This window comes from Vicugna pacos, unplaced genomic scaffold (assembly GCF_048564905.1).
Source record: "Vicugna pacos unplaced genomic scaffold, VicPac4 scaffold_18, whole genome shotgun sequence".
Lineage (NCBI taxonomy): Eukaryota > Metazoa > Chordata > Mammalia > Artiodactyla > Camelidae > Vicugna > Vicugna pacos.
The window spans coordinates 354,435-366,664 of NW_027328739.1; the positions used below are offsets into that span (position 1 = coordinate 354,435).

General features: G+C 31.8%; 1 long non-coding RNA gene across 1 annotated transcript; it reads left to right on the forward strand.

Annotated features, from left to right (window-relative positions):
* The first annotated feature begins 3,286 nt into the window (after nt 1–3,286).
* On the forward strand, nt 3,287–4,393 carry LOC140692823 (uncharacterized). Its single transcript, XR_012068427.1, has 2 exons — nt 3,287–3,532; nt 4,311–4,393. It is a non-coding gene; the product is annotated as an uncharacterized lncRNA (long non-coding RNA).
* Nucleotides 4,394–12,230: the final 7,837 nt, after the last annotated feature.

Below are 12,230 nucleotides of genomic sequence, written 5' to 3' on the forward strand. Positions count from 1 at the left end.
CATAATGTAGGGTCCTGTTATATTATCCAATCTGGCAATATATATCTTTTGATTGAAGCACTAATTCCAATATCATTTGTAAAAATTATTGATAAACTGGTGTTTATTTCCATTTTGAACTTCATTTTCCAGTTGATTTGGTATTTCCTTTATGTTCATTTCTTTATCTTTCTGTGGCTTTATAAGTTTTCTTTTATTATCTTGGTTTTTTTCTGGCTTTGTGACTTCATTGTAAGATTTTGACTTATGGTTACCCTGTTTTGTATGTATATTGACCCATTACTATATCTGTTTATATTAACTGAAATGAATACAAACTCAAACGCATCATACAGAGAACAGAAACAAGAAGAAAATACTCTGTTTTGTCCTGTTTCATGCTCTGACACATAAAAAATTTGATGTCCTTTTTTACATCATATTTATACTGCTGTAAGTCATTATATCTATTGCCTTTCTAATTATGCCTTTCTCCTTTCTATAGCATCCTGCTTCTTTATTTTTAGAGTAGATGTTTCATTATTTCTTTTTCTGTTACCGAATAGTTTTAGTATTTGCTTTTGTGGAGATTATTTAACTCTCCTTCTATTCTAATGGATACCTTGCTTGATATGTTATATTAGATATCAGATTTCTTTCATTCTGGACTTTGAATTTGTCTTGCCACTGCCTTCTGCCTGTTGTATTTGTGTGGGAAACATTTTTCAAAATATAATGTATATAATTATATGTATGTAAAGAATAAGTTCAAATGAAGTAAACAAATTAGGAGAAAACCTATACGTTAAAAAACAGAAAACATTGATGAAGGAAATTAAAATTGATCCAAAGAAATGAAAAGATCTCTTATGTTAATGATGTGAAACAATGTGGTTGAAACAACCATACTTCCCAAATGAATCTACATTTAGTATGATTCATGTCAAAATACCCATGAGATTTTTCCATTAAATAGAAGAAATAATTTCAAAATTTATATGTAACCACAAAGATCTTCAGTTGCCAAAATAATCTTGAAAAAGAATTTAAATATAGTAGTGTAAAGTTCTCTGATGTTAAACAGTCCTACAAAGCTTTAGTAACTTAAACTACATGATACTCGCTCAAAAACTGACACCAATCAAAAGAAGAGAATAGAGTAACCAGATATATTCCCTCACACCTATGATCAATTAACCCATGAAAACGGAAGCAAGAGAATGAAATGAAGAAATGAGATTCTCCTCAATAAGTAGTGCTGGGCAGATTGAACAAGTGAAAGATAGATTAGAGTATTTCCTCACATTGTATACAATCAGTAAGCACAGAATTCCTTTCATTTATTAAGTTTACTTATATTCCTTGCACCTGTAATTTATAGATCTATGTTTAGAACTGTTGTTTCACTTATCAAATATATTCCTATTTTATTCTTTTTGGTATAAATTTACACACAATTGTTTTCCTAATTTCTCTTTCTGATAATGTTCTGTTCCTATATAAAAATGCAATTTTTATTGTTTATTGATTTTGTATTCTGCAAGTTTACTAAGTTTGTTCATTATTTCTAACAGTCACTGGAGGAGTGTATGGAGGTTTCTATCTATGTATATTTAAGTCATCTGTAAAAATTTTACTGCTTGTTTACCAGTTGAATGCCTTTTATATTTTTTCTTGACTAGGTATTCTTGCTAGAACTTCTAGTAGTGTAATTTAGGACTTGTGAAATTGAGGTACTTTTCTTATTACTGGACCAGAGGAAAAATTTCCTGTATGTTAATATTGAACTTGAAGATAGTCATGAGTTTTTAATATATGGCTTTTATTATGTCTTGTCATATTCTATCTAGAGCGAATATGTTAAGAATTTTTTTAAAAGTTAAGATCAGATCTGTTAATAATTTTCCTACATATTTTGAGATTGTTATTTTCCAATTATTTGTTATTTAACAGATGGTATCACATTTATTGATTTGTGTATGTTAAATAAAATTTATGAATCAGGATTAAGTCCAACTTAACTATACTTTATAATACTTATAATATGCCATGAATTCAACTTGCTAATATTTACACAGAATGGAATATACAAATACTGAAGGAAAAATTTACATTGTAGATTGAGTGAATATTTATTTATTTCAAAATTTTATCTCTCATTTTGAATTTGGCTTATGTTTAATGAAATTTATGTCTAAATAAAGAATACAAATTTTGGTAGAGCTGGATTTACTACAGTTTAGTGATACAAAACCTAGCTTTTATTAACAATTAGTGTACAAAACACTTGCCTTAAAATGCCGCATTATGCTAACAATGCCAACTGTTTCAGGTCTGAGAAACATATTGCTTCCTATAATGCATTACCTGGTCTTTTCCACCGAAACCCACATATACTGTTATTTCTTTGTTTTTGATTGTTTGTTTTCCCCTTAATGAAGGCACTGTTTATTGAACCCAGGATCTTGTTTATAAGTGTATTTATCAACCTCATTTTGGAACACTTAACAGAAGCCCCAAGAGTATGGATTATAAAGATGACAAGAAAATTTATTCCTTCTAGGACTGAAAAACTTCTGAGTGAAAGAATGGCAAAAGGTGATAATTCATGAATTACAAACAAAATAAATATGTTATTTGTTTTACTTATAGCACTGAATTACAATTTAAAACAAAAATTACCCCCTTAGGGATTTCTCAAGTTTGATTGATTACTTTAATCTATTTTTATTTCATAAATATTTACCATTTATTAATAAACATACCAAATACACTGATAATTATTCTGCTCATGTTTTGAATATAGAGCTACTTATTGTAAAGTAAACAGATAAATAACTACTTCCATTTCCAAATAAAATTGTTTCACTTTAATTACAAATTATAATGTAATAGGTATAAATTTTCTGTACAGGCTTAACACAAATTTCACTTTAAATTCCATAACTTTAAAATTATTTTATATATTTTGTGCATTATTTATACTCTGTTCATAAATCTGTTATAAATTTGTGTACAAAAGTATGGAGATTGGTTTTATTTCATAGACCCAAAAAATTAAATTATTTAAAAAGATTTTGTGGGGATAATATTTGCAGATCACACTATAAAAATAGGTATCCTATATGTTTCATTTTAACTGGATGAATGAGAAATAAACACTGGCTTAATGTTACACTTGGGTTGCTAGGAGACCAGTCGTTTTGTGATGTCGCATCTTCTCAAGTTGAGAACCATTGTGATGGCCTAGCAGTTTATCTGTGCAGGCCTGCCAGAACAGCATTTGTAGCTGCAGTGCTCAAAAACATGCAGATTAAAAAAGTAGCAGTAGAAAAAGTTATTTGAGATGACACCTGTTTCTTCAGAAATTCAAGATGTGTCTCATAAAGACGGACCAACTGGTTCAGGAAACTCTGGTAGATCTCTATTGTGTGATCAAACAATCTCTGGGGACTTGTCTTGAAGTCTATGTTTGAAGAAAATGCTTTTCAGACTTTGTCTGAAGAATCCTTGATAAAAAGACCATGTTACATACATTGTGTCTCAGAATCAGGTGAAGATAATGATTTTCGTTCTCTGACATTTCCAGGAAAACTCTGGAAAATGGCTGGGAGTGACCAATTTAAATCCATCTGGTGGGGTTATTCTGGATCTTCCATAGTGATTGGTGAAGCTGTCTTTAAGAAGGAAGTGTTGGAACGATAGGCCCCTTTCAGATTATTTGAAACTGGAAGTATGAAAAGTTTACTTAGACAGCTTAACATTTATGGGTTTAGTAAATTGCGGCAGAATTTGCAAAAATCTTCTTGTCCAGCTGACTTTCTGGCAGAAGAGAAAGAAGTCTCTGTTTTAAGCAAGGAATTCAGTAATTGTAGTTATGACTTGGTAACGTATATATAAAATTTTATTTTGTATATCAAAATATGGTAATATAAATGTAAAGCAAGATTTTGAAATTCTATAAAACTACAAAGGCTGAAATTCTTTATTTTTTCTAAAAATTAAGACAGTGCCTTAACTATTCAAGATTATGCAAAACGTTCCTAGCAACTATGAATCTTAAAAGAAATCTAAATGAAGGTATTAAAGCTTTTTTTTAAAAAGTTGCTTTCACCGTTGCTGCAAATGCTAACTTCTTAAATTTGATGACTATTCTATTTAAATGTGTATATTCCAAATATGGAATTTCAAAATATAGTCAGCATTGTACACATTTTTATGATAATATCATTGCATAGTAAACGTGAAATCTGAGATTTTATAGGTTAGGCTTAATATAGTCTTGTGTTTTGTTTTAAAATATTACTAAAATTTTTCTCCTTTGGTTTTAGCTACAGTTCTGCCATAATCGAAATCTTAAACGAGGTTGTCCCCAGGTTTTAGTGAGAATAAAAAGAAGAGTTGTGAATAAAAATGGCTCTCTGGTATTTTCATTGGCTTAAGATTTCAAAAAGAAGCACTTTAAAGCAGAGGGTAATGTGCATAACCATAATTCTGGTTTTGTGGCTGACACTAGTGTAGAAAGTTCATTTTTACTTTCTGCAAATTTAAACATGCCTCTAATAAGAAAGCCGTCTACTAGCCACGTACTTGGTGATACAACTAACCTGATCAGAGGTGATTTTTCTCCTCCATCATCAATGTCATTTAGACCACCAGAACAATATTGCAGTGGATCAACGTGCTATTTTAAATCAGTTGACCACTGTCCACGGGCACTCTCAAAGCAGCTACAATGAAGCAAATGGCTGTGGTGTGAACTTCATTACAACTACAACTTCTAGTTCTCAGTAAAGCATCTTGTCTCCCATACAGAGCAATTATTTTGGACTAATGGTGGAGCCTTCTACTTTTCCAAAAAGATATCACAACATATCTGCCAATGAAGGTCTTTTCCTAAACTTCAACTGGGAGTACCCCACGGTTTCCAGTGCCAGTGATAGCTGATACATCAGCTACCTCTCTTTCAAGGCCAACTTATCAGCCAACCTCAGTTTATGAATGTCATGCTAATTACAACTGATCTAACAGATGACTACCAGATTATGCAGGATAACAAAGATTAATACTGATTTGGCATATGTCGACAAATATCTGCAATTTTCTTATTTGAACAACAAACATAGATGTGTACCTGTATTTTCCTTATTTTTTTTAAAATAGAGTAAAGAGTTATACTGGAGACTAAGATAACATTTAAAGAAAAAAAGAGATATTTGATTGATATGATCATTTGATGGAACAATATGGGTATAATTTTAAATAATTTCTTGGAAGGAAGAATAGAAAATGGAAGAATTTGGAAAAAGAATATAACATGGAGAGAGGTAAAAGTACTAAGTGATTTCTGGTTCATCCTGGAAAGTATTAAAAGTGTTAAGTCAGGGTAGTTTGGAACGGATGATAAATGCAGGAACCGGCCCAGGGATCATGGTCTCTTTTATGTGATTCTTGGAATCATAAAGGTCACATGATGGCAGTCTCGGATGGCACAATCAGAATGTGGTAGAATTTAAGAAGTAATTTTATCTATGGTCTTCTTTGTGCTGTTCTCAAAGCATTCCAATTGATGCTTTTTTTCCTGTCCTGAAGAATCTATGCTCTATTTTATAGTCAATAATTTATGTTGCTTTTATGTTCCAGCCAAAGGCAAGCTTACATCCTCAGGGTGGCAGTTAATGCCTTTCCAACTCTAAGCACACAAACTAAACATAATTTAGTCATTCCTTTATAGATCTGGCATCTGACTACCTTAGCATTTCTTTATGTTTCACTAGTTCTGAAGATACATCGATTGAAATACTTGTCAAGAGAGTTAGCTCCAAACTCACAACTTTTGCTCCAGCTAATCCTTGGAGTTAGGATGTACTCCTTTTACCTACTAAGATTTTCCCAGTCCCAGCACAAAAACCACCTCCTCCAGATGTTTTCTGTCTATCCCCCTTTCCTTGTCTAACTTGGATAATAACACAGTAAACAAAGCACATGCCACAGGATGAGTTTTAGTATTTAGTGAATGAAAAATACATGTTGAATTTAAGCAAAATCTACTTTCCTGAAACAACAAAACTCTCATAGTTTTCAAACTATTTCGTTATGGTCTATACACTTCACCAAAAACTAGCTGTTTTCATAGCACAAGGACTATTCATTCAAGACAGTAAGTTGAGGTAGGTACAAGAGGTAAAGTATTATTTTCCTTTTAATTCATGCCTCCAGAGGCCTAAAGCATTCCATTCTCATTTGCTGGATTTTTTTCCTGTCTCTTCATCACCCACCCACACAAAAGCGCTGATTCTCTTCCCCTTACCAATAAGTATACTGCCTTCTAATTAATTTACTTCTTAGAATCAGAGCATTGTCCAGAAGAGACCGTGTCATTGCAAACATTTAATGCAGGAATATACACCCCACATAAATTGTGTCCTTTCTAACCTTCACACAGGAAGTACCTAAGTGGTACTAGACCCTTGGTTGGGGTGGTCGCATTCAGTAACCAAATTGCAATCTAAAATGTGTGGACTAGAACAAGGTGAGGGTGGTAGAATTAAAAATTTGTCCAACTGCAAGAATACCAAATGTATACAGATTTTAGGAAATATAAAATATTCATGGAAGACTTTGATTATTTCCCATTAATTTAAAATAAAAGGTGAAGCATTTTCAGAATGTGAAATACCCTGAAATGCTGGAAAATTGTTGGCAAGGTCAGGGAGCCTAAGGCTTCTGCTCACAATCATGCAGAAAGTGTCAGCTGATAAGACTGGAATGGCAACATTGAGTCCTGAAAATGTGTCACCATATGTGAATAAGCCTTTGATAATCTGGAGAATGGGCAAATGAGCCAGGGTAAGCTCTAGCAACATCTCACCAATATGACATCTACCAAGAGAAGAAAAGAGCCCATTTGCAGCAGGAGATCTGTGTCTGGACAGCAGTGGTTTCTCCTGAAATGAAACATCAAGCTTTTAAGTGTGTCAGCTGAACTATGATGGTGATTATTTTGTTGCTTACATTAGCAGTCTGGGGTTCAGATTGTCTGGTTCAGCAGGTAGTTTCCAGCTCTATTATCACACAGTGGGTCTTAATGTTATCATCATGACAAGTTTCTATACTGGTAAGTCAAAAGCTACACTTTAATTTCAAAATTAGAAATCCTAAAGAAGAATATTGTTTGTCCATCTGTAGTTTTCTACCTGGGAAAATCTAGACTATTGGCAAAAGTACAAAAGTTGACTGGTGTTTGAAAACTATACTCTGATCTCTGCCCACTGAATTCTTCATAGTAAATACTACAAATATTTGTACCACTGTGTGTGTGTGTGTGATGATGGATTGTTAAGCTGTAACTAAGTTTGTCTTAGTTGAGTCATCAGTGAATTATTCCTCTGCATCTGGCAGAATCTCTGTGAATTAAGAATTTCATTGATCCACCAGGTTTTCTCCTGATCAGAGAGAGGTAGATTATCTTTCTCCCAGTATACTATTTGTTACATGTTTATTGAATCCCAAGCTAATGCTAGGGCCAAGCCACTGAACCCTTGAAATGGACAGAGGCATATACAAACTCCAGTCCCCAGAGCCCAGCACAGGACTGTGTCCCCCTTTTAATTTAAGCTTATATCAAATTTTTTTTTAATTCTCATTGTTGACACAACTTATTTTGTCTTTGAACACCCCTTGAATAATTTATAGAGACTGAACCGCTGATTTATTCCCTTTAAGCTACAAATTGCAATAACCTTTCTTTCCTTGGACTACCTGGATTAGAGTGAGTGTAGTCATCATTTTGAAAGCAGTCCTCAGTACTGAAAATGCAGAACCTTTACATTCTTTGCCCAGCGCTTGAGCGATAATGTATGTTGTGGATCTCAGTTATTATCCTCACATCCCATAATGCAACCATGAGAAAACAGCACATTGTTATCCAAAATCAAGTTTTTGTCAGTATTGCATTCCCATTGAAAAACAGTTAAGAATTGTAGGAGTTCTGAGATTTTAACATTCTGAGATTTTTAGCAACCTAGCATGTTCATTTCTTACAGATGCTCTTGTGGAAATGAGACTTTCGGTCTGAGACAGTGAACTTTATCACTCACAGTAAGAGCAGTCAGTTTTAAATTTGTATCCATTCCCTAATCTCAGATGAATACACGAAATGAAATGTTGTTGCCTACAAAAGCAGTGGGCTGTTAACATGAAGAAAGTTTAAGGCATGGCAAAACACTAATTTTATTGGTATCCTTATGTATAATTTATTAGAATCACTTATTTATTAGTATCTTTACCTAGGATAAGTATATCATTACTAAAGTTTACTTGATGCAAAAAGAATCATGAGAAATGACATGGGAAAAAGTGACAATTGACTTTCCTTTTTTTCTTCCACTTTTATTGAGATATAAATTGCTTAAAACATTGTGTAAGTTTAGGTGCACAGGATAGTGATTTGATTTACAAGTATCATGAAATAAATATCATAGCAACTTTAGGGAGAATTCATTATCTCATATAGATAAAATTGTAAAGTAATACAATGTGTCTTTTGGTTGTGATGAGAAACATTATGGTCTACTCTCTTAACAACATTGATATAGAACATAAAGCAGTATTAATTTTAATTTTCATGTTATTACGGCGCATCCCTAGAACACGATTATTTTACGGCTGGATGTTTATAGCTTTTGAGTACATTAATCAAATCCTCCTTTCCCAAAACCTGCCTCTGTTAAATACAAATCTAATTTTTTTCTATGTGTATGTTTGTTTGTTTTTGAAGTGTATTTTAATCTAAAACACTGTGTTAGTTTCTCTTACACAACATACTCTTTGCTGTTTTTAATATAATTCAAACAGATCACCAGAATATATCTAGATATGTTATGTTGCTATTTAAAATATTCAATAGTTATTGGCTATTTCCCATATAGTACATTTCTTGTCCCTGACTCATTTAATTTGCAACTGGAATATTTTCTTTCTTAATTTCCTCAAATTTTCTTTTCCACACCCCATTTCCCTCCTTCTTGTGAACAACCTCTTTCTTTCTATATCTATAATTCCTTTTCTGTGTTGTTATGTTCATTTGTTATAAATTCCAAATATGAGTAAAATCATTCACCATTTGTCATTCAATTTCTGACTTAATTCACTTAGCATATTATCCTCTTGGTCAACCCATTTGTTGCAAATGGCAAGAACTTATTTTTACAGCTGAGTAATAACCCATTGTATTTTTATGTGTGTGTGCATATATATATATATATATATATATATATATATATATAAATATGTGTGTGTGTGTATATATATATATAAATTAATCTGTACTTAAGATGGGTAGATATATATAGTATAAACACACATCTTCTTTATCCATCATCTATTGATGAGCAATTAATTTGCTTCTATATCCTGTCTATTGAGGATAATGCTGCAGTGAATATAGGGTTGAATTTATCTTTTCTAATTCGTGTTTTATTTTCTTGGAATAAGTATCCTGATATGTATATTTTGGATTATATTTCATTATTACTTTTTATTTAAAGCTCCATGTTGTTTTCCACAGTGGCATCACATATTTACATTCACACCAGCAGTGTATCAGGGTTGTTTCTCTTACATCCTAACCAAAAGTTAAGTTTGTTATCTTTTTGATAATAGTCATTCTGCCAGGAGCAACATAAAATCTCACTGTGTTTTGGACTTGCATTTTTCTGATGTTTAGTGATGTTGAGTAGTTTCATGTGCCCGGTGGTTACCTTTCGCCCACTGTATATTCATTTTTTGTAATGGGCTTAATGACCATAATTGTCTGATTTCATTTTCAGGCATTCTGTTGTGTTCCATTATTCTGTATGTTCTGTGCCACTACCATATTCGTTTTAATACTGCAGCTTTGTATTATAGTTTAAAATCAGGGACAGTGATACATCTTCTTTGTTTTTGTTAAAGTTGTTTCTCTTTTTAGTTTGTTTCTTTTCTTTCCTTTTTTTTAAGTGATTTCATCTCTTTTGGGTTTACATGTAAATTTTAGAATTATTTTTTGTAAGTTTCTGAAAATGCCCTTGGTATTTTGATAGGCACTGAATTTAATTTGTGTATTTCCATGGCTTATTCTGTCATTTAAACAATATTATTTCCTCATCTACGAACAAAGTATATTCTTTCATCTGTTTGCATTATCTTCAATTTCTGTTATAAATATTTTATAGATTTCTGAGTACAGGTCTTTTACCTCCTTGGTTGGATACATTTCTTGATTTTTTTTTTTGTAATGCAGTTGTAAATGTGATAGTTCCCTCACTTTCTCTATCTGTTAGCTTGTTGTTAGTGTGTAGAAATGCAAGATTTCTGTATGTTAAATTTACATACGGAAAGTTTACCAAATGCAATGATAAGCCCTAGTTGTTTTGTGGCATCTTCTTTAAGATTTCTGTTTAAAGTATGTAATCTGCAAACAGACACTTTTGCTCCTATTCCTAATTATCTATATTTTATTTACTTTTATTTTGGATAGCTATGGCTAGAATTTCCATACTATACTGAATTAAAGTGGTAAGAGTGTGCATTCTTGTCTTCTTCCTGCTTTTATTGGAGATGCTTTCAGCTTTTAATCAGTGAGTGTCATGTTAGCGGAGTTCTTGTCATATATGACCTTAACTGTGTTGAGGTGTGTTTCCTCATGTCCACTTTGAGGAGGAATATATTCATAAATAGATACTGAATTTGTCAAAACATTTTATGACTCTATTTAGGTGACCATATAATTTTTATTCTTCAGGTTGTTTGTGTGGTGTATCATACTCATTAATTTGTGGGTATTGAATCACTTTGCATCCCTGAAATAAATGGACTTAATCATAATGCATAATCCTCTTAATGTATTGTTTGATTTGCTAACAATTTAGTGGTGTTTTTGCATCTATGCTTACTAGTAGTATGTAACCTGTAATTTTTGGAGATATTTGTTCCAGTTCTAGCAGAAGTGTGATACAGAAATGTGGGATAGAAAGCCTCCCATCCTCTCGAAATTTTTGGAATACGCTGAGAAGTATAGTTAATAGCTCTTCTCTAAATGTTTGTCAGAAATCATCTGTGAAGCTGTCTAGGCCTGGAATTTTGTTTCTACAGAGATTTTTTTAAATACTTATTCAATTTCATTAGTGATAAACTGTTCATGTTTTCTTTCTCATTCCATTCTGGAGATTAAGTCTTTCTAAGAAATGGTCCGTTTATTCTAGGGTTTCCATTTTATTGGCATATAATATGTTGTATCATCATATGATGTTTTCTATTTCTTTGATATAAGTTGTAATTTCTCATTAATTTCTGAGCTTATTAATCTGTAATTCTCTTTTATGCTCATGTGTCTGGTTAAAGTTTATCAACATTATTTATGTTTCAAAAGCCATTATTTAGATTGATTAAATGTTTATATTTTTAATCATTATTTTATTTAATTATATTCTGTCCTTTCAGCTGACTTTCCTTCTACTAACAAGTTTCTTTTTATTATATTGATATGTCTTTTGGTGGTAAGAATATGTTATAAGAGAGAGATGTTTCTTATTTATATAAGTGGGATTATTTTGCTATAAACATCCCTATTAATACTGTTTTTTTTATACCCCATGGATTTTGTTTTTGCTGTCATTTATCTTTATATATTTTTTATTTGATTTCTACAACAATCCAGTTGTTGTTAATAATGTTTGTTTTACCCTCCACACTTTAGTATTTTTCTCAGGTTTTTTCTTTTTATAAATTTCTATTTTCACAGAATCCATAAGTTTCTTCACAAAGCAAGGAGAAAAATAATAAAATTTGAACATATATCTGAAAGTCCCAAATTTTCTAAAATTATTTTGAAAAATGAATGAAGCTGTAGGTATTACCCTCCCTGAGTTTAGAACATACTACAAAGTTACAGTAATCAATTCATCAAAATATGGCACTTATAGAAACACAGAGATCAATGGAACAAAATAAAGAGTCTGAAAATAAACCCACACACTATGATCAGTTAGTCTATAATGAAGGAGACAAGAGTATAAAATGGAAAAAAGGCAGTCTCTTCAAAAAGTAGTTCTGAGAAAACAGGACTGTACATGTAAAAGGAAGATGAAAAAGTACTTCCTTCCATAGTACAAAAAAATGAGATAAAAATGGATTAATTACCTAAATGTAAAGCATGAAACTATAAAATATTTGACCAAGAACAGGAACAGAACTGACTTTGAGATAAATCA